We start from the raw sequence: 23,491 nt of genomic DNA, 5'->3' as shown, positions 1-23,491 counted from the left end.
CTATACCTGGGAGTCAGTATTCCGTGAGGAGACTAGATATACTGGGGGGGTCCGAGGGTCAGGTGGAGTTGCAGTACTCCTTCGTTCAGCGCTCACGAGCTTGACATCCATGGTTAGACGGGATGTCCATGCCCGTTACCTATGGCTCCGATTCCGACGCCCCTCCACACGCGACCTCTTTATTGCAGTCTGCTACTTTCCTCCTGAGACGTCACATTTCGCACGAATGCTTCGTGAGGATACGGGGGTATCCCCCTATCTAGATCTCTACTCAGACATTGTGGAGTTCTCCAGACGCGGAGAGGTCCTCCTAGTTGGGGATTTCAACGCAAGGACAGGTGCACGTCAGACATCACTCCTGGACTTCCACTCAGATCAGGTCCTATTACCTGAGATGGACACAGAGGACTCCGGCTTCCCCCGCTCCTCGGCTGACAGTCGCGCTCCCGTTACTGGGTATGGGCAGGCTCTTTTGGACCTTGGACGTATACATGATCTGGTCATCTACAATGGACTAGACCGGTGGCCTACCTCCTCTGGTTTCACATGTTTCCCACATGGCGGAGGAGCCAGTGTCGTCGACTAAATTCTGGGATCTCCTGCTTTAGCCCCACAGATCACTGACTTCCGCACTGCACCCTTACCTCCAGGAGCCGATCACACTTACATGTTCTTTCATATACTTGCGTCCCGAGCCCCTCCCAGCCACACCCCGCACTACACTACCTATCATGATATACACTTCGATCATAACCTCTCACCTGATTACTCAGCCCACCTAGCCTCCCTCCTCAGACACATAGATACCATACCCTCTCTAGATCACCGAGCCACCCTTATCACCCACTCCCTTCACAATGCAGCCCGCCACATCTTTCCTTCCACTACTCGGTCCACCCGCCCTCCACCCGCTGGCTCCACCCCTTGCAACAGCTGGTATGATGACGAGTGCAAAGCATTACGCCGCACACTCCGACTCACGACCCAGCGAAACGCTAGGGCCAACCCACGTCTCACCAGGGATTATCGTCGACTAGTCCGTCGCAAGAAGCTAGCCTTCCTGCGCCAGAATGAGGATACGCTACTGAACATTCTGTTTAGTAGCAACTCCAAGGATTTCTGGAGGAAATTCCTAGAACGCCGATCCCCCTCCCCCCTCACGGACACTTCCCTCTGGCACACCTACGCACACACACTATATGATATCCCTGATCAGCCTCCTCCCGACCTCTCAGCCACCCCCCGCCCCAATTCTTGTATCCTCTTCACAACCCAGGGAGTCACCCACGCAGCGCATAAGCTTCATAACGGTCGAGCTAAGGATCATGAGGGCCTATGCACAGAGTTTGTTGCCTATGGCATCAAAACTCTAGCCCCCATCCTGGCAACACTGTTCAATGAAGCTGTCTGCCACGGGTTCCCCAGAGCCTGGACCCTGAACACTATCACACCCATCCACAAAGCAGGAGATCCCATGGATCCAGGGAATTACAGGACCATCATGGTTGGACATGTTATGTCCAAGATCTATGCATCAGTGTTAGATGGCGAGGTCAGTGCTCGCGCAAAGGTACAGGGGCTCAGGGCATCCGGACAGGCCGGCTTCAAGGCGGATCACTCGACTTACGATCACATTTTTACACTTAGAGGGATCATTGAGGAGGCCAGACACAGGAGACAGAGAGTATATTGTTGCTTTGTGGATTTCCGCAAGGCATTTGACACCGTTCCCCGCGCCCGACTCATCAGACGTCTACAGGAGTTAGGCTACAACTCGGTGATTATCTGGGCAGTAGTAGCTCTCTATGAGCGGGTGACGGGGCAGGTCAAGATTGGCACCAGCTGGACCCCAGAGATCACGAGCACTATCGGAGTCAAACAAGGATGTCCCTTGTCACCGACTCTATTTGGCCTCTACATCGACGAGCTCGAGACCACCATCAGGACACTCGGAGATGCAGGCTGCTCTCTTGCGGAGGCTGTCATCCAGATTCTCCTATACGCAGACGATGTAGTACTACTATCCTCTTCTGCTACTGGTCTTCAGCGACACCTGGATGGACTTCAGGTCTTCAGTGATACACATGACTTGAAGGTCAACCTTGGGAAAACCAAGGTGATGATCTTCAACACTTCCAGACCCGCTATGCACCGAGAGCAGTTCCTCTTCGCCGGCGACCCTGTTGAGATAGTTGACTCTTACACATACTTGGGCGTTGTCTTCTCAGGCCCGATCTTCACGATGCGCCCGGCCATGTAGGCCAGGATCAGCCGGGGATACGCCGCTCTTGCCAGGCTGGAGCGACAGTGCTACCACTCCCACTTCCAGGACCCGCGGACCAAGTCTCTCCTTTTTTATTCTTTGGTCCGCCCAGCAGGCATGTACGGTAGCCCTTGGTGGGGAGTCGACCTTTCAGACACAGAGTGGGCTCGAGTTGAGCGCCTACAGATACTGATGTTTGCTCAGATGATCCGTAGCAAACCATCGGTACCACACCAGATCATTCTAGCAGAGTTCGGCGCCTCACCCCTACAGCTTGATGCGGCTTTTCAGACTATCACCTATCTCCACAGAGTCAGGGATTCCAGCTCCTCCGCTAGCGGTCGCCTCCGCCTACCTTGGTTAGCCCTATCCTCCTCTATGGCCTTATCCGCTGATGGGGACCAGCGACGCTGGTATAGTCGTCTTTCCAGTTGGTTCACTCGACTGGGCCTCGACTTAGACCGGTTGCCTCCTTTTCAGTACAGCCTCGACGCTCCACCATCTCCCCTCTCCCCCACTGACCAGGAGGTCAACCGGCTCATTCGAGCGGATCTGCTCCAGCTCCACACCTGGCGAACATGGTTTCTTCACTCCGAGCTTCCTGTGAAGCTCGACTTCTACCGTCGACACTGCCTCCAGATCTCACAGGAGGGCTTCATCACACCTTCGGGTTACACACAGCTTCATCTACCACATGCGCTCCGGATCTCCCTCGATCAGTTTAGGGTCTCGTCACACCGATTACGGATTGAGAGCGGACGCGCACAGGGTATCCCACGAGAGGACCGCCTTTGCCCACTTTGCGACTTGCAGGAGATCGAGTCGGAGAAGCACTTTGCTTTCAGATGTCCTATCTATTATGCCATTCGAGGCCGATGCCTAGCCGCTTTCTTACATGAGATGACTCGCCACCGAGATACCTCTCTCCGAGCACGGCGACACGAGCAGCACACACAGCGTGAGGACACCCAGCGGCCTATCACTGACTTCTTTCAGTCACAGGATACCTCTTCTCAGTCTAGCCGACGACGCGGGCGTGAGCGAGAGCCAGAGCCACAACAGCTGCGTCAGCGGACAGACTCACACATCCAGGTCCATGACATCTCGTCTCTGCTCTCTGTCCGCCCCACCGGGGTTACCGTTGCCCTCATCCACAGGGCCAACCGCCGCCCCCGACGACCGAGCTCGACTAGGCCGCGTGACGTCAGAGGCCAATCATCTATCGCAGGGTTTTTTCCGACCTCCCATTTAATGGCCCCTCTATGATTGGTCTCTGACGATCACCACCTGCACTATCTCCCCCCTCTGCCCCATTTTTGGTGCCCCCCCCTTCTTCTTTGTATCATCTGGAGGTAGACACATATTTTTTGTATCAGGACTAGACACACAGTCCTTCATAACCTCTTTTTTGTAGAAACGGTTGGTTGGCCCGTTTTGAGACCACCACCGTTATGCTCATTGTATCAGTTCTCTTTAGTCTCATAGACCTTCACGGTCTCCCGAAGACTTTAATAAACTTTCTTTCTTTCTCTCTCTCTCTCTCTCTCTCTCTCTCTTATTTAAAACATAAAAAGCTAAATGGCCCTTTACACTTATGTATCGTTTCTACAAAAAGGCAAAAATACATTTCTAACTTAGAAAGCACAAGTACACTCAAACTTAGAATGCTAGCCTCAGTATGTTGCTTAGCATCATTTAAATTCAATTACGTACAAAAGCATACTGCATATCTAGAATAAAGTAGATGTTAATATCCATAACCCCAGTATATACTCTATATATTTTTTAGAGAAGCACTTCCATAGAAAAGCACTATATGAAAGAAATCAGACTTAGCTGCTTGATTACTTCACCGCAAAATACTCTTCTTGTGCAAGTCAGAAGAAAACAAGGGAAGATGTCCACATACTCTAACAGCGAGATATTGATAAGAAAATAAATTCATAAAAGGTACTTCATTGCTACTTGTGAGTGCCATAAAGCCTCTCTCTTATTCAAGAGTCCAGACATACATTCCTCCACTCACTATTATGTTTGATCTGCATCTTCCAAACATCGATTATAGACTAAGAGTCTCTTGGGAGTGCATATACCACTTCCAAAAGTTATTATAGATAAGCTACATTGTACTAGGTGACATAGTCAGCCTGTATTACATCAGTTTAAGACTGAGAGCCCTTGGGTTTGGATTTGAATCTTTGATAAGTGCTTTTCCATCTCTATAGACAGCCCATTTCCCTTCTTTGCAAGCATCCTTCACTTTGTTCAATGCTGTGGACTTCATCTTGAGCTGAATCGAGGTGAGCTCCTCTGATATCCATAACTTTGTGCCTCTCAACTTATTTGTTTGCATGAGAATCTTGATTCTTGCTTTCTTGTCATTGAGTACCACTTTAGCTTGTGTCCCAATAGGAGCCACAATGGTTATATCCTTAAAGTCCCACTCAATCTGAGGGGTTGCTGTGATGATATTATCAATTTTTCTGCCAGGCTCCCTTCATGCCAATCTTCAAGTAATCCTCCAATGCGTGACATCGAGCATTAGCCGCCCTTTTTTCCTGTTCTTGTACCTCTCCATATACTTCACTTTTGTTGATTTTGTTGTCCATTGTTGCTGAGATGTCCTCTTTGATCGATTTGATGTCATTGGTAACCATATCATGGCCTTAGGTTACCAACTGTGGTGGAGGTGTTGCTTCCTTGTGTATCTGTAGTACATCATGTATGATGTCTTGTTTGCCATTATTCAGCTCAGCTCAGCCTAGGGGCTCAAGATAGGTTGCTCCTGTACCTCTCTTAGGCTGATGATCTGCGAAAAGAGGGCTGCCCCCTCCTGTGCGACCTGGATTCGAAGCTGCTGGTTCTGACGTTGCTGCTGCTGCAAACTAGTTCTGGAGGCCGTCCCTTGCTGCTGTGTGTTGTGCTTCTATGACTACAGCAGTCGGGAGAAGCGGGAGCGGGAAAATCGACGGGAGGAGCTAGGCGGAGAAAGGAAGCGGGGAAGGAAGGCTGCTGCGGGAGGGACGGTGCGGGAGAGAAAGAAAGAACAAAAGATCTATTAACGTCCGCGGGAGACCTCACAGGTTTATGGGACAAGGTACACAAAAGAGAGAGAAAGAAAGAAAGAAAGAAATTTTATTAGAGTCTTCGGAAGACCAATGGGTCTATAAGACTGAAAGAAAACCTGATACAAACCACAATAAGGGTAGAGCTACTAAACGAGCATCATCACCCGTGCTGAGTCCTAAATCTAATCATACATAGTCAAATACATCTGGGTGTGACAATGAAAAGGAAAAGGAAAAATATTGGAGCGGAGCTGAATCCTCCGTATGTCATGTCGCCCTGGCTGGTGCGTAGCCAGTGATGGATGCTGGTGTCTGTCAAGGAGTGCCGTGTGTCTCGGTCTCCTGGAGGAGGCTCGACTCAAGACCAGAGCCACCGTGACTCCCGTGGAACGTGTCCTAGGTCTAAATAGTGACGGGAGGTCCCCCAGAGTGATCTGTGTGTCCCCTCGATGCCTCGTGTGTCATGTTGCGGTCGTCGGGTTGGGGTCTCTGTCATGTCTGCAGCTAGAGACTAGACGATCAATTAGAGAGAGAGAGAGAGAGAGAGAGAGAGTCTATTAAAGTCTCCCAAAGACAAACCATTATCCTGCCAATAACGACATCTGTACATAAAAAGAAAGCTCTCTAAGGGAAAGCCAAGGAGTGTTAACCCTGGGTGCTAGATGCAGCGCTCTCTACCTCCCCAGTTGTTACCCGACTGATAATAGGGACGCTTGTGCGTCCCCGAGAGCATGTGTCAAGAGTCTCCCTCGAGGTGGCCGAAGGAGCCGCCTCGTGGACTCTGAATGGCAATTCCAAACGATCGGGGAGATGAATCCTTTGCAGACGACTTAAATATGTGACCAGGTATTGTAAGTGGCAGAGTAGCCTTGCTGCTACGATCCACTGAGATTCAGCCTGCCGCCGCACCGATTTGTCCCCTCCTCTCCACGGCCCCCCCATGGCCCGTCTCCTCGCGTCTCTCTCTCTCGGGTGGGGTTTACCCTGCGGCAGTGAACTAGTGCCACGGTCACTCCTGTGGGTTGTGCATCTGGTCTAGTAAGCATGGAGAGAAGGTCCCCTAGCGTGATCGGTGCCTCAATACGCTGACGAGTCTGTCATGTCTCTAACTCTGCCTCAAGTCCCCATACCCGTCGCCACCATGACAACTGTTGTTCAGTATTGTCCGGCTTTAAAAAAGCAATGAGTGGAGCTTGGCTATGTGTGAATGATCTCCCATACGAACCCTGATCAACCGCTCCCTTGTCGTACGGCCTCATGAATAAAGATTGCCAACAAGCACCCTAGATATAAAAACAACAAGCTGGGTAGGTGGCCAAAGCCATCTCTGAAATGGCAATGATACCGACCTCTAATCTCGTAGTACCCCGGGCACCTCAAAGCAAAATGTTTCTCTAACTCGTTCTCACAGGAATCGCACAAGGTGCAAACGCGACCCTCTCCGAGTATGCCCTTCGCTTGACCATTTCTCTATACGGAGACGGTGTAATGAGACCCGTAACTGCCCGATCAAAATTCTCATGGAGTGTTGATCCGTGTGTATCCTGGAGGGTCTATGAGTGAAGCCCTCCTCTCAAATCCGTAGGCAGTGGTCTCTATAGAAGCTGAGCTTCATAGGGACCTCATGAGGTGCCAATCAAGCCTTGAATCTGTGTAACTGTAGGAGATCCTCTCAGATGACTGGTTTACCTTGTGATATGTGAGTGGGATACAGGGGGCCTCAACACTATATTGGAAGGGAGGTAGCTTGTCTATATGGAGCGCAAGACTCTCAAACCATCTGCAAGTGCGTGCATACCAACACCTCTTGTCACCCTCTCCTGCCAATGCCATGGAGAAGGATAAAGCCAGCCAAGGAAGCCTACGTCGCCTTGTGGTGTAAGATCCATACTGCCGAATGCTGAAGAGATATGTGATGACCTAGAATGTTGCATCAAGCTATTGGGGATGCCCCGAAGTCAGCCAGAACTATCTGATGTGAAGCAAAAAGCTTAGTGTGGACCATCCGTGAAAGCATAAGAACCTGAAGCCTCTCAGTTCGAGCCCCCACTCCTTTTCAAATAGATCAGGCCCCCAACAAGGGCTGCCATACATACCCGCGGGTCGAACCAAAGAGTTGAAGAGAAGAGTCTTGGTCTAAGGATCCTAGTAGTGAGAATAAAAGCATTGACTCTCGAGTCTAGCTTGCGTAGTGGACCCCCCTGCTCAGTCGAGCCTGTAGTGATGGTCACATCGTAAAAATCAGGCCGAGAATAGGACCCCAAGGTATGTGTACGTTGCAACTGCCTCCACTGGCAACCCATCCAAGGCAAAGTGTTCTATGTGCCTCCTAGAGTCCCAATAAAGGTCTCAAGCTCATCTAAGTAAAGGCCGAACAAGGTTGGTGATACTGGACAACTTTGTTTGACCCCGATGGTGCTCATGATCTCCTCTGTCCACCTTGCACAGATCCAAACCATACCTGAGACTCTCTAATAAAGTGCCATGACTTCCCCGATGATCTCTCGATCGTATCTCAACTCTTATAGGTGTTTGATGAGTCTGGCTCTCGGCATGTCAAAAGCCTTGCGGAACAAATCATCAATGCACCTTATGTCTCCATGCCCTTGCCTCCTCAATGATCCTCCTACGTGTGAGTATCTGGTCCATTGTTGATCTACACGGAATCTTGCATGCCCCATGGCTCTAAATCCCCGAGGTCTAAGCCCAAGCTAACCTCTGCATCGAAAACTCATGCATAGATCTTGGATATAACATTTCCAATCATAATGGTCCTGTAGCTTTCATGACTCGTGGGATGTCCTCATGGGATCTCCTACCTTGTGTATGGGTGTGATGGTGTTAAGGGTCCAAGTGTGTGGGAAGCTTGTGCAAACTGCTGCATTGAAGAGCTTTGCTAAGATCGGGGCTAAGGTATCTATCCCGTATGCAACGATATGATTTATATAATTGCATTAAAGTCCGCGTCAGGATCTATGGGACTGCGTTGGCTATTAGTGGCTGTTATGCCCCATGATTCCATCCATTTCATTCCCATTCTATGCCATCCCATGATTTGCGTAGCTTCCAGTGCCTTGTGTGGTAGCCTGGTGGCATCCATCTTGTCAACTTTGGAGAAAGAAAGAAAGGAAGATGTATTACCGTCTTTAGGAGGCCTCGCGATCCTATGAGACAGAAGTACAATCCAAGTGTAACTCATACAAGCCACTATAGGCTGAAGCAAAGGGCTCGCTAAGGCCTTTGCTGAGTGCTATGGTACAAAAACTCAAACTCAAAAACTAGTATTGCAAGCTAGTACTCCAAAGATATAACCAAGTGCCATGGTGGATCTCTTGTGAGCTGTGAAGATGTCTCGGATTCATTTCTATAGAATCGTCTCTCGCAGGGCGGAAGGGGTGGTCTTCGAGATCTTTGTATCTAGTGGGCCATGTCAAGAGTAACACCTCGGAAATTGTTCCCTCTGAGTAGAGCTAGGATGAGCTACACCTCCATAGTGCGTGCTCTGGTCATCCTCTACATCATGTGTGACTCTATGTCTCTGGCTCCACCGCTCTGTGCCATCTCTTCCTGCTAATCCACGCTGTCCTCATGTCTGCTATCTCCTCCTCCTCTACTCCACACTGTCTTGTAGATGACTCAAAAGCAAAAAAATCGTGCACGATCAGCCTCATTGGAACTGCCAACTCATATTGCCTGATCTGCTATAATAACATCCGGTCATGAAAGTGGATCAATCAAGAGAGTGGCCCAAAGTCATGACCCTTCTAAAAGAGACAGTGGTACCTTCTTCATAGTATGCTGGGCAAGCGTATAGAAAGTGCTACTCTGTCTATAGCTCTGCTAGTGTGCATAGCCTGCTATCCTCTGCTCCCTAGGCATGCTTGTGGCTCTCATGACCTCGATCCTTAGCAGGTGGGATGAGACCCATATCTATCCGATGGCAATCCTCAATGCGTGTGAGACCCATCTGTCCTCCATATACTTGTTAGAAACGTGACCTCTCTTACAGAGGCTCATCTGCGGATGGGTCTATTGCTACTTCTGGTGCAGCTGCACCTTCCACTACAGGTACTTGTTAGCACCTATATGTTGGGAGTGTAGGGTAACACCTTAGGTGTAGGCCCGGGGCACTTTTTACTCCAACTAGTGGAGGTTTTTTCCCCCGAGCTTGGCAGGCACACTTCCATGTGACCTGCACGGTGTGCTTAGCAAGCACAACCTTATCCATGTATATGATGTGACTTTAGTCACATCTTCTGAATCAATCAATCATTCGAGCTTTTTGTGCTTGCTCTCTCCTCGTGTGTCTCGTCTCTGCACCAACAAATGGTATCAGAGCCTCGTTGAGCTCCTGCTTCCAGCCCAAGCTCCACCTGCCCGGATAGTTCGTGCTCTTCTTCCTGTTGCATTCTGTCTGTACGTTGTATTCTCATTGGAGCATGCCATCCGTACAATTGTCGTCCGTACATTTCGAATGATTCTGCCGTACAGCTTGCTGCAAGTGCGCCATACAGCCTGAAGGCACGTACGTGTCTACGCCGTACGCTTGCCCCGTCCGTAAAGTCGACGTACCTTCCGTACCGTCGACATACCTTTCGTACGGGCGCTGTACCTGCTATTGCCGTACCTGCACGAGTACACCGTACAACAGGTTGTCGTACCTATTTGCGTACAAGTCCTGATTCCATATCTGCCGTATGTGTGGTACTTGTACCTTCTGCGTAATCGTCGTCGTACCTACCGTACCATCGTGTACCTGATCTACCTACTGCAGTCATCACCTACGTCATCGCCTTACGTAGCAGTTGTACCTGCGCGTACAATCCGTACAGCAGGTCTTCATTCCTGCTTCCGTACAGGCTCTGCTTCCGCACAGCAGGTCTTCATTTCTGCTTTCGTACATCAGGTCGTCAGTCCTTCATTTCTGCTTCCGTACAGTAGGTCGTCAGTCCTACTTCCGTATAGTTCCAGTACCAGTAGATCTCGTGGTACTTGTGCAGATATTTGCAGTTCTTTGCTGTCATTTGGGTATTCTCAGGTTCACAGTTACTTGCAAAGCAAACATTGCACACAGATCTGCAGATTTGGTCTAAAATTTGGGGCTTTTGTTCAAAAATTGCAAATTTGGGGCTTTTAGTGAATTTGCCCCTTTCTAATCGCAATTTCAAGCTCGAAATTTGGGGCTTTCAGTTTTGCAGTACAATTTCTTGAAGAAATTTGGGAAAATTTTGTGCAATTACAATGGCAGAAAGGGATGTTTTTGGATTGCTCTTTGCAGAAGATAAATTGGATGGGACCAACTATCCTCTCTGGTCGTATATGATGCGACATGTGCTTGTGGCCAAAGGTTTTTGGGGCATTGTGGATGGCACTCAGTTGCGTCCACATGCACCAACAAATACTCCTTCACCTAGTTCAGAGGGTGAGTCATCTCGGATTACAAAGATATCACAATCACCTACTCCAGAGCAGAGTTGATGGGATGGCCGAGATGCCAATGCACATGCCTTGATTGCATTATCTGTTAAAAGAAGCATTATTCCTCACATCCGATCATGCAAAACAGCAAGGGCAGCTTGGGAAAATTTGGCAAAGTTGTACCAAGTCAGGAATGAAGCCCGTGTGGCATACTTGAAGAGGAAATTGGAGACTCTTCCTATGCTTGATGGTGATTCCATGGATGATTATCTCACGAAGGTAAAGGATTTACGGGAGCAATTAGCATCTGTGGATGAAATTATTCCGGATGCCTCGTTGGTTTCTACAGTGTTGCAGGCCATCCCCGACACGTATCAGAATGTGTCCACTACTACGCGGCTTATGATGAAGGGTAATCCCAATTCAATTACCTTCGATGAGCTTGTTTCTGTACTCTTGCAAGAGGAGCAGTCCAGATATGATAGGACCATGATGCGTGTGGCTGATCAGGCTTTTATTGCCAGCCAAAAAGGCAAAGGTAAGGCTGCGTTTCAGGGAGGCAGCAAGCCCAAGAAAGATGCAGGCCAGCCATCTAGCAAGTATGAAAAAGAGGGTGATAAACCCAAGAAAAAGGGGAAGTGCAACTATTGCAGGAAGCCAGGACACTACATTAATGAATGTCGCAAGAGGCTTGAGAAGGAAAAGAGCAAAGGGGCCAGCATGGCAGTGACGGATAATGTCCCCAAGTCGGATAACAAAGAGGCTGCAAATTACACTTATACATCCTCCCATGATGAGAAATGGGCTTTTGCAGTGTTATGCAGTTACAATCCGTCTATTCATGATGCATGCCTATCTGTGAGTGATGCCAATGTATGGTATTTTGACAGTGGTGCTAGCAAGCACATTACCTCACAGAAGGATTTGTTTACATCTTATGCAGCTGGTTCTCATGGAGGCACGGTGACATGTGCCAACAACTCCTCCCATCCTGTGCAAGGAGTGGGAAAGATTGTACTTACCGCAGCAAATGGTGGTGCATTTACACTCTCTGATGTGCTATGGGTGCCTGGCATCAAAAAGAATTTGCTTTCAGTTTCAGCCATTGCCCGTGGTGGCTTAATGGTGAAGTTTTTGGATGACAGATGCACCATACATGACATTAGTGATGGTGATACAATTGTGGCTTCTGGAACTTTATGCCACAGTTTTTACAGACTTGATCACTATGAGAGTGCTTTGCATGATGCTTTATTCACCACCACCCCATCACAGTTGGCAAATGCTGAATTATGGCATGCTCCATTTGGCCATCTCAATTTCAGAAGTTTACTGCGTTTACACAGCCATGAAATGGTGTCCGAGATGACACACATACATACTCCGACTCGCCATGTATGCAAGGGATGTATCTTGGGGAAGATGCATCGCACACCGATTCCCAAAGATGGGACTGTCAGAGCTGTCCGTAGATTACAGCTTATACACAGTGATGTTTGTGGTCCTATGAGGACTCCATCTATTGGGGGATATCTGTATTTTGTCACTTTCATTGATGATTTCTCTCATTTCACGTGGCTCTACCCATTGAAGGAGAAGTCAGAGGTGTTTACAAAATTCCGACATTTTATTACTCAGGTTGAGAATTATGCCTCAGAAAAAGTGGGGACACTTCGCACTGATAGAGGGGGAGAATACATGTCCAAGGAATTTCATGCATATCTTGCAAGAGAGGCATCATCCATCAGTGTACCACTCCATACACCCCAGAGCAAAATGGGCTCGCTGAAAGGAAAAACAGGTCGGAAATGGAGATGGGTAGATGTATGCTCACAGGCAAAGGTTTGCCCAACAGGTTCTGGATGGAAGCTCTCATGTGTGCAAATTATGTACTTAACAGATGTCCCACAAAGGCCTTGCATAATCTCACCCCGTATGAGGCATGGCATGGTAAGAAGCCTTCTGTTGCTCATCTCAGAGTATTTGGTTGCTTGGCCTATGCACATGTGCCACAGCAACATCGTACTAAACTTGATGATAAGGCTCTCAAATGCATTTTCGTGGGGTACAGTGTTGAAAGCAAAGGGTATCGGCTGTATCATCCATCCAGCAGGAGGATTATTACAAGCAGGGATGTCATTTTTGCTGAGGATTCCACTCAACCATTGCTGTCCTGTCAAAAACAGCCTGATGTCTACTCCAGGGATGTGTTTGAACAAATGCTGCCCATGACAACTGAAGGTCCCTCATTTTCAGAACATTCCAGTTTGATTCCCGATGCTGTTACGCAGGCCGGTACAGCAACTAATCAGCCTATTGTGGCTGAACCACATATGCCTATAGATGAGGCAAATATTGACCAGGCAGTTGATGAGGAAAGGACAGCCATTCAGTCATCAAAACGGGTGCCCAGGTGGCTGATTGAAACATTACGGGACAGCAGGTTACATACTCCTCTTTACCTGCGAGGACTCGCGCAAAATCTCATCATGCATCTGGGTTGTTTACTGATTATGCCTTTCAGAGCACATGCAGTGATGAAGAACCTCTGACATTTGAGGATGCTGCAGAGGACAGTAATTGGATGGCAGCCATGCATTCAGAATATGATTCCATCATGCAAAATGAAACATGGCACTTAACTGAATTGCCTCCATGCAAAAAGGCCATTGGTACTAAGTGGGTCTACAAGATTAAGCGGAAGGCTGATGGTTCAGTAGACCGCTTCAAAGCAAGACTCGTTGCGAAAGGGTACGCTCAGCAAAAGGGTATTGATTTTGATGAAACCTTTGCCCCTACCTCTCGCATGACCACTATCAGATGCATGATCGCCATGGCAGCCCATCATGGATGGCAAGTACATCAGTTGGACATCAAAACAGCGTTCCTACATGGAGATTTGCATGAGGAGGTTTATGTTACACAGCCTCGTGGATTTGTGCAGGATGGACAGGAACACTTGGTGTGCAGGCTTCGCAAAGCTCTGTATGGCCTTAAGCAGGCACCTAGAGCTTGGTATGAAAAGATACACACATATTTGGTTGACCAGGGATTCAGCAACAGTCCAACTGAGAGTACCCTCTATGTTAAAAGGACTCGGAATGTTTTTTTGGTCATTGTTTTATATGTTGATGACATGCTGCTCACAGGCCCCAATGAGCAAAATATTGCAGCCTTCAAGGCTGAATTACATTCCTCATTTGAGATGAGTGATCTGGGCCCTTTGCATTTTTATTTGGGCATTCAGTTTATACAGCGGGATGATGGTATTGTTCTGATACAAACTAAGTACATCCAGAAGTTGCTTCAGCAGTTCTCTTTCCAAGATTGCAAGCTAGTTGCAACTCCTGTGGAGACTGGGATGAAATTCAGCATTGAAGATTCTGGGGATGCTTTTGATCAGACATTGTACCAGCAGGCTGTGGGCTGTTTGATTTATTTATGCAATACACGGCCAGATATTCAGTTTGGGGTCTCCTTATTGAGCAGATTCATGCATTGCCCAGGAACCAAGCATTGGCAGGCTGTTAAGCGGGTGTTCCGCTATTTGCACGGTACTATGCACCTTGGTTTATTCTTTCCCAAGGGGGCTGATCCACAGCTGCATGCTTTCTGTGACTCCGATTGGGCAGGATGCTTTGACACAAGAGTGTCCACTTCAGGTTTTTGCTTCTACTTTGGGCAGTCATGCATCTCTTGGTTGAGTAAGAAGCAACCCTCCGTGGCCACTTCCAGTTGTGAAGCTGAGTACAGGGCAGCTTTCACAACCACCGTTGAGTGTGTTTGGCTCAGGCGATTATTTGCTGATTTGGGTATGAGACAGGAGTCTGCTACCTCTATTTTTACAGACAGTCAGAGTGCTTTGGCAGTTGCAAAGAATCCCGTCTTCCATGCTCGCACAAAGCATATTGAGGTTCATTATCATTATGTCAGAGAGAGATTGTCTGCCTCAGAAATCAGCATGATCTATGTGCCTACACATGACAATGTGGCAGATATATTCACCAAAGCATTGTCTCGTGAGAAGTTCGAAGGCTTTCGCAAGCTTCTGAACTTACTTCCTTTTGGTGATTGATATCACATTTGCCTTGTACACTGTCACCACATCACTCCAGGGGGTTTGTTAGCACCTATGTGTTGGGAGTGTAGGGTGACACCTTAGGTGTAGGCCCGGGGCACTTTTTACTCCAACTAGTGGAGGTTTTTTCCCCCGAGCTTGGCAGGCACACTTCCATGTGAACTGCAAGGTGTGCTTAGCAAGCACAACCTTTTCCATGTATATGATGTGACTTTAGTCACATCTTCTGAATCAATCAATCATTCGAGCTTTTTGTGCTTGCTCTCTCCTCGTGTGTCTCGTCTCTGCACCAACAGTACTTTGCCTCCTACTCAGGAGCAGATTCAGTGGGATGGACATGATGTGAAAGCACAACTTGAAGATTTGCAAGGAAATGTATTCTCCAAGTTGTACAATGGGAGCAAAGCGAATCCGTACCAAGCACTTGTTCCTCATATAGATAGGACTCGGATGCAAAACACTCAGTCAACAATGCCTTGGTGAAGTTCATCCAACCAAAGTGCCAGTTAGCTGTTTAGTGATAGTAGAAGGAATGCATATATGCCTAGATTACTCTTTCAATGAAAAGGGTCAGTATCCCTCATATCCATTCATGCAAGATAGCTAAGCAAGCATGGGATCAGCTTGCATCCTTATATTAGGTGAGGAACGATGCGAGGGTTGCCTATCTCTGCAAACAGTTGAAAGACTGAAAGCTTGAAGAGGGTGGTAATATGAAAGCTATCTTGCCACTGTGAAGGATTTGAAAGAGCAGCTGACCAACATTGATGAGGTGGTTCCTGATTCTTAGCTTGTCTCTATAACACTTGATGGGTTGCCTGATTCCTACCAGGTCTTTGCTACTACTTTGAGGTTCGTTGCAAGTGGCAATGTTAGTTGCAGTGTTAGCCATTACTCCTTTGACCGCCTGGTTACAAATGCTAATACAAATGCTTCTATGGCTAGTGATCAAGCCTTTGCTGCACAACATAAAAACAAGAGCAAAGGCAAGGTTTCAGCTGGGAAGCCCCCTCATACACATGCTTGTCACTTCCATGATGCATCTACTTCTTGGGAGAAGAAGAAGAAAAAGCGATGTAACTATTGCAAGAAACCTCGAACATGATATCTCTGAGTGCAGGAAGAGAAAAGAAGCAGTCTGTTCTTGTAGTTTCTAGTACTCCTAGTCCGGATGATCACCCGTTTCACATGTTTCTGAGCCTGGTTCTTTGATAATGGTGCTAGCAAGCACATCAGTTCCTGTCGAACGTTATTCACCTCACTTGCTAATGCACCAAAGGGGGGGATAGTTACATGTGCCAATAATGCATCTTATTCAGTGAAAGGCATTGGGCAAGTTACCATTACTTCTGTTTTTGGTGGTCTAGTCACTCCACACAATGTACTTTATGTACTAGGCATCCGCAAAGACCTGATATCCATTTCAGCCATAGCTACTTGTGGATATCAAGTTCTCTTTGATGGTGTTAGGTGTGCAGTCTATGATGCTACACATGCCTTTACCATATGTTGACTGGCACATTGACTAGAGTGTTGGAAAGTAGAGGATAGAATCACTCGCTCCTCACACTCCCGATCTCAGCTCAAACAACACTCAAAGAGAAGGGGAGAGAAAGATAGCAAAACTCATTTCATCCATAGATGTGGGCAGACAAAAGCTCAAAGGTGAGCATACAACCAGCCAAGAGATGCCGGGCCAAATCCTGAGTCTACTCCTCTCCCTGCGTGCTTGCCTGTGCAAGGCTGTTCTATGCAAGTGATGAGAAATGAGGGAGGAGTGGAGGCCTTTTTATAGGAGGGCCTGGTGCCCTCAACCTGGCCGACTAAGCCAGTCGGCTGCAGCCTACTGCACCGACCCCTGAAGGGGGCCCCCAAAATGGCCGTCCCTAGGTCGATTTCTGGTGGCCCCATATGCTGGACCTTTGGGATGCTGCTGGCTGGTCCTAGTACTGCTGCAAATGCCCCCGCATGGGCCCATGGTGCTGGCGCAATCCTCCACGCAGGGTGCTGTCACAGATCTGGAAGAGATCTGCCTCCAAACAGCCAGGTTCTCTCAGCCCTTATCCCCCTATAGTCTCCTGCCCCCTTGTCACCTCAAATTGGGGGCTCACAGGTGGGGCAGTGACATTTCTAACACCCCCTCTCAATGACACAACTGCAGGCATCGCGATCCGAATGCGTGGAATGAGGTGTTCCATCTGCTCCCTGGAAAGCGCCTTCGTGAAGACATCCGAGATGTTGTCGTCGGTCGGGCAGTACATCAACTCTATGACTTCTTCGTCGATGAGTTCATGAACAAAGTGGTAGTGGACATCGATGTGCTTCGTCCGTGTGTGAAACACGGGGTTGTTGGCAATCGCTATGCAACTCTGGTTGTCGCACATAACCACCATCGCATCTTCTTGGGCCACATTCACGTCCTCCAAGATCGACCTGAGCCACAATGCTTCGCATGCCGCTGTACAAGCAGCCCTGTACTCCGTCTCTGTAGATGCAAGGGCGACAGTGGGTTGTTTCTTACTCAGCCATGACACAGCTCCTAATGAGAGTAAGAAACAATATCCAGAGGTCGATCTCCAGGTATCAATATCACCTTCCCAATCACTATCGCAAAAACCTCCCAACTCAATGCCTCTCGTATAAGTGATGCCATAGGTTCAAGTATCCTTTAAGTACCTTAGCACCCTCATACTTGCGTCCCAATGGACCTTCTTGGGCGTGGCCAAGTATAGACAGAGAAATCCAACTAAGTAGAAAATATCCGCTCTGCTATTGGTGAGGTAAAGCAAACTCCCCACCATGCATCAATATAGTGATGAATCAACCAGCTGAGATGGATGTCGCACACCCAGCTTAAGACCAGTTTCCATGGAAGTCACTACTACTTTGCAATTTTCCATCTGAAAGCGTTTGAGCAGCTCCCTGCAATATTTCTCCTGTGAAATAAAGATACAGCTCTTTCCTTGCTTCACCTCAATTCCAAGAAAGTAGTGAAGTATGCCTAAGTCAGTCATTTCGAACTCCTCCATGAGAAGTCTCTTGACCATAGCAATCTTCTTCGTATGATCCCCTGTAATGATGAGGTCATCCACATATAGAATTAATACCAGCCGCAAATCCCCCTCTATGTCGAGATAAAGATTTGCTTTTGATGGACTCCGTTGAAGCCCAATCTTCTAAAAGAATACATCTATCCGTTGGTACCAAGCTCTAGGGGCCTGTTTCAGCCCGTATAAGGCCTTATACCTAGATGAATCCAGGAACATTCCCAAACTCATCCTCTAAAAACACAACATAGTGCAGTTTCAATCTTACGATAGTCACTCATAAGATTGAAAACCATAAACTCCATCACGCATAGTAGGGACTAGCTACTATGACATCGCCACTGACATCATCAACGCCCAACAGTGGGTGTAGACCATAGTATAAAAATATGCTCTCACACATACAAATCCACACATCCACACATACTCGAGCACACATTTATACAAAGTCTTTGTACTGAGTTTCTGTCGGCACTCCGGAGGTGAAGGGCAGACTCAGCCATGACGAAGGCTAGCACTAAAGGAGAAGGCTAATCAAAAAGTAGTCTAAAATCTCTTCATTCAAGCTACAACTACTTGTGAAGTCTAAACAATTTCATTTTAGTCTCTCCCAAACGAGCATCTAAATCTAGTTACCATTTAAGATGAAAGAATTATCACAATACCAGCAGGTCGCAACTTGGACGAAAACTTCACAAGGTGAAATTTGCATGTCCGCTAATACGGCAGTAGCATATAATTAGATGAATCCAAAAACATTCCCAAACTCATCCTCTAAAAACACAACATAGTGCAGTTTCAATCTCACGATAGTCACTCATAAGATTGAAAACCATAAACTCCATCACGCATAGTAGGGACTAGCTACTATGACATCCCCACTGATGTCGTCAGCGCCCAACAATGGGTGTAGACCATAGTATAAAAATATGCTCTCACTCATACAAATCCACACACCCACAGTTTGCAAACTTTTGATGGGGATCCTGGAATCTGAATCCTGGTGGCTCTGCCACATATACCTCCTGCTCCAACATTCCATTCAAAAATGCAGACTTGACGTCCATCTAAAAAATAGGCCAACTGTGATGAGCAGCCAAGGCAATGACTGTCCGAATGGTCACGATCCTAGCTATGGGAGCGAAGGTCTCGTTGAAGTCAAGTCCTTCTGACTATGCATAGCCTTTCACCACCAATCTCGCTTTGTACTTGTCCAAGCTCCCATCTAACTTGAACTTAAGCTTGTCCACCCATTTAGTCCCAATGACCTTCCGCTTGGTTGGTTTGGGCACTAAATCCTAGGTGTCATTTTTCAAAATGGCATCCATCTCCGCTTGCATGGCTTCCTGCCATTCTAGAATATCCTTCGCTTCCTAGAAGGAACGGGGCTCCTCAAGCTGAGCCACCATAGCATAGTTCACGGAGGGAGTCTTCATGTTGCGTTAAGACAGTCGCACTCCGGAACTGCTCTCGGGAATGTCCGTGACCCGTGAGTCTGCTAAAGTCTTCAGATACCACTGAGGTAGCTTCTTCTCTAATGGAGGTGCCTTTGCTGGAGTCACCTTAGGAGACGGTTCTGGAATAGCATGCTCCTCCTCCTCCTCCTCCTCAAGATCTTCAGTCATCTCCACCTCTTAGATGGTGACCTTGGGTGGGGCTAATGACGGAACTTCAGGAACCTCTTCTGCAGGCTGTGGATCTGACTCCTCAAAGATCACCTCCCTCTTAATAAGGATCTTCTTCTTTTCCGAGTCAAAAAGACGATAGGCCTGGGATTCTTCACTGTATCCCACAAAGATACATCTTTGCCTATGGGAATCAAGCTTCGTCTGCTCATCTTTGTGCACATGAACAAATGCATTAAAACCAAAAACCCGTAAATCAGATATTATTGGCTTCTTACCATAGTAAGCTTCATCTGGAGTCTTGTCATCAACATCCTTGGTCTTGGTTCTGTTGAGGATGTGAACGGCATTGTTCACGGCTTCACCCCAGTAAGCTTTCAAGAGATTCCCCCCTCGCAACATGGTCAAACCTGTCTCTGTGACGGTCCTGTGCTTCCTCTCAGCAACTTCATTCTGCTCAGAAGTGCGAGCTGTAGTGAGTTGTCTCTTGATCCCGTGCTTCTTGCAAAATCCATTGAACTCGGTAAAAGTGAACTCTCCCCCTCTGTCTGTGGGGAAGGCTTTGATTACCTCTCCGCTCTCCTTCTCTACCTGGGCCTTCCAATCTTTGAATTTCTCATAAGCCTGAGACTTAATGGCTAGGCAGAATACCCACGTCATGCGACTGTAGTCATCCACAAATGAAAGAGAATACCGCGAACCTGCGAATGAATTTGTTGACATTGTGCCGCAAATGTCAGAAAAAACCAACTCCAGCGGCTTTTTGGCCCGTGATGAGGCCTCTTGTGGGAACTTGTCCCTGTGTTGCTTCCCCTCCAAGCAAGCCCTGCAAACACATCCACCATCTTTGACTTATGCATCTCGGCAAGAGTGCCATAATTGACGTGACCGAACCGCTCATGCCACAATTTGGATCTACCACTGATAAAGACTCTATCTCTACTGAAAGAAACTCTATTCCTTTGTTGACACAGATCACGGGCGATGGCATCTGTATTTTCCTCCCAGCCTACTCTCGTAGATCACATGTATTCTGATTAATTCGTTCTTTTCTTTTTTTCATGCATATCCACGAGGCCCTCATTTCCCTAGATAGTTCCCCTTGCCAAATGTCATCATTTTAGCCTTTCCACTTGGTGCACCTTTTACCCCTCTCTTGGGGCCCATTTAAAACCACTTGCCCCTTGGCATTATTGCACATTTAGGTGCACCTTGGCCTTAGCACTCAGAACTACCTAGTCAATGCCATGTCACCCTCACCTAGGACCTTGGCAGTTACTTCTCTTGACCATTTCATTTACGCACATTAACTATTACAAAAGTTGGTCATCTAAGAGAAAATGCCCACCGATCTTTCCGAGGTCATGCTATCTCGGCTAGAGCATAACATTCCTTCCCTCTTCAAGCATCAGCGTCCTCGATGATGAAATCTAGGAACACTCTCCGTAACTGGTATACGGATTCCCAGGCAGCTTCCGATAGAGGCTGACCATGCCATGCAACCAACACCGTGGGTATCTTCCGATTTCGTATTAGCATTGTTCCTCGATCCAGGATTCTTGTTGGCTTGCGCCTTGCAATATCCTCTATCTCCTGAAACAAAACCACACCTTCGATTAGTGAGTCATCTGTATGCAAAAATTTCTTTAAGCGCGACACATGAAAAACCGGGTGCACCTTACACCCCTGTGGCAATTCTAATTTATAGCCTACACTGCCTATTCTCTTTAGAATTAACCACGGCCCACAGTATCGAGGTGATAACTTAGCACACTCTCCTGAAGTCAACGACTTCGAGTGCGAAGGAACTCTGAGAAAAACTTTTTTCCCTTCCTTAAATACCCTTATAGACCGGTTTTCATCCGCATACACCTTGGCTCTATCCATAGCCTGGCGGATATTAGCTCTCGCAAGTGCTAGCATCTCCCGCATCTGAACCACAAAGTTCGCGGCACTAGGCACTTTCTGAGGTACTCCAACTATAGTTGGATTGACTGGTCTATAACCATAGTTCAGCTCAAACGGACTGAACCCTGTAGATAAATGTTTTCTATCATTGTAGGCAAACTCTAACAATCGCAACCACTTATCCCACATATGTTGCCTCAATGACACATATGCCCTCAACATATCCTCCAAAGTCTGGTTGACTCTCTCCGTCTGACCATCCGTCTCAGGATGATCCCCACTACTCATTCCCAACTCAGTCCTTAGTGTCTCAAATACCGCTATCCAAAAATGACCGGTAAATCTCAAATCTCTGTCTGACACTATGGATCTAGGCAATCCATGCAGACGAAATATATGTCCAATGAACAAATCCGCAACTTGCGGGGCACTAACAAACTCTCTAGTCGGAATGAAGTGAGCCATCTTGATTAGACGATCAACCACCACAAGGATAGAATCATACCCTCCTTGCGTCGTAGGCAGCTCTACTATAAAGTCCATGGAAATGCTCTCCCACTTACTTAGTGGTATTTCCAAGGGCTGTAAAAGTCCGGGTAGCTTCACCCACTCGGCCTTACTTACCTGACACGAAAAACACCGTGTCACATATTCATGAATATGCTTTTTCATTTTTGGCCAAAAGAAATCTCGCTTCACGAGATCATATGTCTTCTCGACACCTGGATGTCTTGCACATGGGCTATCATGGCACTGTCGAATGACTCTCTGCCTGAGATCATTCTGACTAGGTACTACAACCTTGCCATTTCTAACTAGCATACCATCCCTTATGGTATATCTTGCATAAGTTTGGCCTTTTCTGGATGCCAGGTCATCCTTTTCATTTTCCCCGGGTTTTAACACATGAGCTTTAGGCCACAAGCTCTGGACAAACTCGTCCACTTTTTGAGTTTCTCTTATCTCGGTCATTAGAGCACTCTCTAATACCGTGAAACTCAGGTTGTGCATAATGCGAGACAACGCATCAGCAACCTTATTGTCTTTTTCTCTTCGGTACCGAATCGTTAGATTAAACTCCTGCATGAGCTCTGCCCACCTAGCTTGGCGGCCCCTCAAGTCAGGCTGTTTACAAAAATGTTTCAGAGTATCATGATCTACATCCACATAAAACTCTGAACCATACAAATAATGCCTCCATGTTTTCAAAGCATGGATAACAGCATACAACTCCAATTCATGAGTTGGCCAATTCCTTTGAGAGGGAGAAAGCTTCTTGCTTTCAAAGGCTACTTGCCTTCCCTCTTGAAGGAGAACTGCTCCTACCGCAATGCCACTTGCATCGGTTTCTAGGAACAACGGTTTCTGAGGATCAACTATTTTTAACACCGGTCCTGTGACCACAGCTTGTTTTATGGTGTTAAAACTTTCTTGTTGATTCTGTCCCCAAATAAAAGGTACTTTATCTGAGGTCAGATCAGTCAATGGCGATACTATTCCGGAATATCCTTTGGTATGCCTTCTATAAAACTGGACAAATCCCAAGAATGATCGCAAACGCGGTCAGACTCTGAGGGATTGGCCAAGTTAGTATCGCAGCCACTTTCTTCGGATCCATTTCTACCCCCTGTGGAGTAATTATGAACCCTAAATATTCAAGCCTAACCATAGACAGTATAGTTTTCTTTTTATTCACATAAAGACTAGCTTTCCTCAAAGTACTGAACACTATTCTTAAGTGTTCACGATGCTCAGTAATACTTTTACTGAATATCAGGATATCGTCAATAAAATGTACTACGAACTTTCCGATATACGGACGTAGTAAATCGTTCATAAGCATGACGAAGGTCGCTCGAGCATTGGTAAGTCCGAAGGGCATTACCAAAAACTCATAATGACCAAACCTGCTTCTGAAAGCGGTTTTATGCACATCCTCGGCTCTAATCCGGATTTGATGGTAGCCACACTTAAGATCTATCTTGCTAAAAATCACGGCTCCATGTAATACATCTAGCAAATCATCAATCCGAGCCATCGGATACATGTGCTTAACAGTGATATTATTCAATGCTCTGTAATCT

General features: G+C 47.2%; 1 protein-coding gene and 1 pseudogene across 3 annotated transcripts in view; one reads left to right on the top strand and one right to left on the bottom strand.

Moving 5' to 3' along the window:
* Window positions 1–23,491, bottom strand: part of EDD1 (glycine-tRNA ligase) — a 226,263-nt gene that overhangs the window by 184,987 nt on the left and 17,785 nt on the right. The window lies entirely within an intron of this gene.
* On the top strand, window positions 14,105–14,824 carry LOC147898001 (secreted RxLR effector protein 161 pseudogene; annotated as a pseudogene).

The sequence above is a fragment of the Dipteris shenzhenensis genome, chromosome 10, assembly GCF_047967505.1.
Source record: "Dipteris shenzhenensis isolate YYH24624 ecotype China chromosome 10, Dip_SZ_1.0, whole genome shotgun sequence".
NCBI lineage: Eukaryota > Viridiplantae > Streptophyta > Polypodiopsida > Gleicheniales > Dipteridaceae > Dipteris > Dipteris shenzhenensis.
This window is presented reverse-complemented; position numbering and strand designations above follow the sequence as displayed.